Here is a 6,000-nt window from a genome sequence, read left to right as displayed (position 1 = left end):
ACTCAGCCAGGAACAGTTCTCTCTCTCTCTCTCTCTCTCTCTCTCTCTCTCTCTCTCTCTCTCTCTCTCTCTCACTCTCTCTCTCTCTCTCTCTCTCTACCCCTCTTTCTCGCTGCTCTCTTTCCTTCTTTCTCTCACCACCTCTTTCTCTCTGCCTCTCTTTCACGGGGGCCCATGCTTGTTTATTTGTTCTACTTTGTGTTTATTTTTTTACACTAAGAGAGAGAAAAGGAGAGAGAAAGGAAAGAAAGAGAGAGAGAGAGGTCCTGAGATGCAGACATTTTTGAAGAGGAGAACAGAAGATCCAGACCAAAGGGAAACACTTGGCCAAGAGCCAGTAGTACACTGTACACTCCAGCCTTCAATAGTGGCCCTGAAACGTTTCCCCTATAAATCAATGTATCTCTCTCTCTCCTCTGCCTTTAAGTTATGTGTAAAGAAGTAGGTGGCTTTATCATGTCTAAAGCTAGACATGTGACATGTGACAAGGTACAGTTTTTCAGAGTCTTGCTTTGGAACTCACCGTGATGACTCTCCTGTGGGGACTGCTGGCGAAGGGTATCGCCCTAATTCATTGTACGCAGAGAGAAAACAGGTCTTGTTGATCCAGTCATTCGAGCCAACTGGATAACACATTAAGCACTTGCCATACTAACTGGGGCTGTGCGCGTGGCCAAAAGAAACCACCCTGAAATAACAACACAAGCCCTCTAATCGCATGGCCGCATTGGGAAGTGAGTTACCTGAGCCGAACGCTAACTTATTTATTAACCAGTCAACTTGGTTAAGGATATTGGGGATTATTTCGACCGTTTGGTGATTTTATTGGAGTTTTGAGTTCCCGAGACGGCGTATGACATAATGAACCAATGGAGTCTATGTGTTTTAGAGCGTGTAGCAATCCTACCTGTTTTTCCAACACAAGAGCCCCGTTCTCTGCCCAATGTCTGTCCGGATATGCTAAGAGGTCAAAGGTCAAATTTGGCCAAACGGTCCTCCAATCAGACCACAGTGAGCTTCTCCCTGAAGCTACTGAATCATCTCGCTCTTCTCCCCTTCCTCTACTCCTCATCTTTCACTCATTTGCCCTGTCTTTTTCCGTCCATATCGTCCTCACTGACTTGGTCAGATTCTTATCGCCTTCCTCCCTCACACCTTCTCTTGATGTGAGATTACAAACCAGACATTACATGACTTAATAAACATCTTTGGCTTGTCGTTTGCTGGTGGAAACACCATACTCTTGTTTTTTCTGGCTGTGCTTATTGCCCCAGCAGCATTTGCGACGCAATCGCCTCAGCTGTGTTGTGTGTTGGGGAGAGGAGAGGAGGCGAAGACAAAGACGAGATGAGGGAGATGAAACAACTGAACCTGTAAACCTTAGATCAGATAACACCGGCATGGGTGTCCACTTAGCAGGCATGCCTTTCCCTCAACACCTAGTACCTTAGGGGGCAGCCAGACTGTCTGGAGAGAAACAGGCTATATTTCTAAACATTGCAGTCCGTCCTTTTCTTCGCCATGATCAGCACTATCGTAAGGTGTCAAGCCACGTCGCTTTCTGCTGCCATCTCTGTGTCCATCTTCCTTGCTGCTTACGCGCCGCACCCCGAAAAATCTTGTTTTAATAAAGCTGAATGAAATAGAGTGAGTAGGTCTATTGGGGAAATAACTACCTCACTGTTGGCTTTTTAAAAGTCATGGAACACTGATCTTTATTTCAGCAATCGAATTTGTATTGGGAAAAAAAGGCTGACGACGCTCGATTTTGGCTGTCTTGACAAAGACTCCATTGCAAGTCGCACCTCCGGGTCCCCCCCCCCCCCCCCCTTTCTCTCCGTCAACCTCTTGGTGACAGGTGAGACTTTTCGTGCGTTTGTTCTCGTCCACCACCGTAGCAAAACAAGCACAGCCAAAACAGTGATTCCATCAGGGAAGGGAACTAGCATGCCTGGATTCACCAGAGCACGAGCAAAGGAGGCCTTTACATTCAGCCGCGTCGGTGCGTTGTCTCGTCTGTGCTGGGGCATGTCTGACATGCTAACAAAGCACCGGGACAGCAGCCCAACGATAGAGGCGATAAAGCAAGCATCATTTCCTCATTGCGTCTCATTAAAACACCCTTTACAGAGTTGGTCTACACCCTCTCACATTATAATATCATAGCTATATTGATAACGCCATGCAGAAATAATGACATTGTAAGAGCTCGGACAATCCATATCCCAAGTTTACCACCGTTTCCACTTGATCGTCTGCTCCTGACTAGAACAGTACACTTCTCAAGTTCTCCCCCTTTTCAAATTGAGATGATTGGCGCATTTGGAGGACACAAAGCTCACAAAAAGGCTCGTTTTCACCCAGGAGCAGGAACTGGCTGATGATTTGTACTGAGAGGAAAGAAACTATATTTTTCCTGTTGTTTAAATCTGTGTTCATTGGGAACCATGCAGCGCCTGTAGCTCCTTATAACCGTAACGCTCTGCGATTGGATTTGCCAGCCATTTGGAATGGATAACCCACGGGGTCACAGGGGTCGCCTGTCTACGCAGTCAAGAGATCAGCTGACTGACTCATTATATTTATCGGAGGGGTAGATAAGTTATTTCCAGATGGTCAGGTCGGCCACTCGATCGGACCCCATCGCGTGTGATGAAGGTGCACTCTGTTGAGGTGGAAAGGGTTCGGAGGAATAAATCTGCGTCACATGTCACAGACTAGCATTGACACTCTTTTAAACCTGTCCCAGAGACTGAGCTTAAGTCACTGAGATCTGGGCTGTGCTCAAAACCTCCATATCAGTTTTTTGTTCACTTCTATTATCATGCCTGAGATCAGGGATGGCTTAACAATATAAAATAATCATCTACAGCACAATAGAATAGTTATCTACAGCACAATAGAAGAATCAGCTACAGCACAATAGAAGAGTTATATACAGCACAATAGAAGAATCAGCTACAGCACAATAGAAGAATCAGCTACAGCACAATAGAAGAATCAGCTACAGCACAATAGAATAGTTATCTACAGCACAATAGAAGAATCAGCTACAGCACAATAGAATAGTTATCTACAGCACAATAGAAGAATCAGCTACAGCACAATAGAAGAGTTATATACAGCACAACAGAAGAATCAGCTACAGCACAATAGAAGAATCAGCTACAGCACAATAGAAGAATCAGCTACAGCACAATATAATAGTTATCTACAGCACAATAGAAGAATCAGCTACAGCACAATAGAAGAGTTATATACAGCACAATAGAAGAATCAGCTACAGCACAATAGAAGAATCAGCTACAGCACAATAGAAGAATCAGCTACAGCACAATAGAATAGTTATCTACAGCACAATAGAAGAATCAGCTACAGCACAATAGAAGAGTTATATACAGCACAATAGAAGAATCAGCTACAGCACAATAGAAGAATCAGCTACAGCACAATAGAAGAATCAGCTACAGCACAATATAATAGTTATATACAGCACAATAGAAGAATCAGCTACAGCACAATAGAATAGTTATCTACAGCACAATAGAATAGGTATCTACAGCACAATAGAAGAATCAGCTACAGCACAATAGAAGAGTTATATACAGCACAATAGAAGAATCAGCTACAGCACAATATAATAGTTATCTACGGCACAATAGAAGAATCAGCTACAGCACAATAGAAGAATCAGCTACAGCACAATAGAATAGTTATCTACAGCACAATAGAATAGTTATCTACAGCACAATAGAAGAATCAGCTACAGCACAATAGAAGAGTTATATACAGTACAATAGAAGAATCAGCTACAGCACAATAGAAGAATCAGCTACAGCACAATAGAAGAATCAGCTACAGCACAACATAATAGTTATCTACAGCACAATGGAATAATCAGCTACAGCACAATAGAATAGTTATATACAGCACAATAGAAGAATCAGCTACAGCACAATAGAATAGTTATCTACAGCACAATGGAATAATCAGCTACAGCACAATAGAATAGTTATATACAGCACAATGGAATAATCAGCTACAGCACAATAGAAGAATCAGCTACAGCACAATAGAATAGTTATCTACAGCACAATGGAATAATCAGCTACAGCACAATAGAATAGTTATATACAGCACAATAGAAGAATCAGCTACAGCACAATAGAATAGTTATCTACAGCACAATGGAATAATCAGCTACAGCACAATAGAATAGTTATATACAGCACAATAGAAGAATCAGCTACAGCACAATAGAAGAATCAGCTACAGCACAATAGAATAGTTATATACAGCACAATATAATAGTTATCTACAGCACAATAGAAGAATCAGCTACAGCACAATAGAAGAGTTATATACAGCACAATAGAAGAATCAGCTACAGCACAATAGAATAGTTATCTACAGCACAATAGAAGAATCAACTACAGCAGAATAGAATAGTCATCTACAGCACAATAGAATAGTTATCTACAGCACAATAGAAGAATCAACTACAGCACAATAGAAGAATCAGCTACAGCACAATAGAATAGTTATCTACAGCACAATAGAAGAATCAGCTACAGCACAATAGAATAGTTATCTACAGCACAATAGAATAGTTATCTACAGCACAATAGAAGAATCAGCTACAGCACAATAGAATAGTTATATACAGCACAATAGAAGAATCAGCTACAGCACAATATAATAGTTATCTACAGCACAATATAATAGTTATCTACAGCACAATAGAAGAATCAGCTACAGCACAATAGAATAGTTATATACAGCACAATAGAAGAATCAGCTACAGCACAACATAATAGTTATCTACAGCACAATGGAATAATCAGCTACAGCACAATAGAATAGTTATATACAGCACAATAGAAGAATCAGCTACAGCACAATATAATAGTTATCTACAGCACAATATAATAGTTATCTACAGCACAATAGAAGAATCAGCTACAGCACAATAGAATAGTTATATACAGCACAATAGAAGAATCAGCTACAGCACAATAGAAGAATCAGCTACAGCACAATATAATAGTTATATACAGCACAATGGAATAATCAGCTACAGCACAATAGAGGAATCAGCTACAGCACAATGGAATAGTTATCTACAGCACAATAGAAGAATCAGCTACAGCACAATAGAATAGTTATCTACAGCACAATAGAAGAATCAGCTAATGCACAATAGAAAAGTTATATACAGCACAATAGAAGAATCAGCTACAGCACAATATAATAGTTATCTACAGCACAATAGAAGAATCAGCTACAGCACAATAGAAGAATCAGCTACAGCACAATAGAAGAATCAGCTACAGCACAATAGAAGAATCAGCTACAGCACAATAGAATAGTTATATACAGCACAATAGAAGAATCAGCTACAGCACAATATAATAGTTATCTACAGCACAATATAATAGTTATCTACAGCACAATAGAAGAATCAGCTACAGCACAATAGAAGAGTTATATACAGCACAATAGAATAGTTATATACAGCACAATAGAAGAATCAGTTACAGCACAATAGAATAGTTATCTACAGCACAATGGAATAATCAGCTACAGCACAATAGAATAGTTATCTACAGCACAATAGAAGAATCAGCTACAGCACAATAGAAGAATCAGCTACAGCACAATAGAATAGTTATCTACAGCACAATAGAATAATCAGCTACAGCACAATAGAATAGTTATCTACAGCACAATAGAAGAATCAGCTACAGCACAATAGAATAGTTATCTACAGCACAATAGAATAGTTATCTACAGCACAATAGAAGAATCAGCTACAGCACAATAGAAGAGTTATATACAGCACAATAGAATAATCAGCTACAGCACAATATAATAGTTATCTACAGCACAATAGAAGAATCAGCTACAGCACAATAGAAGAATCAGCTACAGCACAATAGAAGAATCAGCTACACCACAATAGAATAGTTATATACAGCACAATAGAAGAATCAGCTACAG

The sequence above is a fragment of the Oncorhynchus kisutch genome, linkage group LG16 (assembly GCF_002021735.2).
Source record: "Oncorhynchus kisutch isolate 150728-3 linkage group LG16, Okis_V2, whole genome shotgun sequence".
NCBI lineage: Eukaryota > Metazoa > Chordata > Actinopteri > Salmoniformes > Salmonidae > Oncorhynchus > Oncorhynchus kisutch.
The sequence above is the reverse complement of the archived record's forward strand: the minus strand, read 5'-3'. Positions refer to the sequence as shown.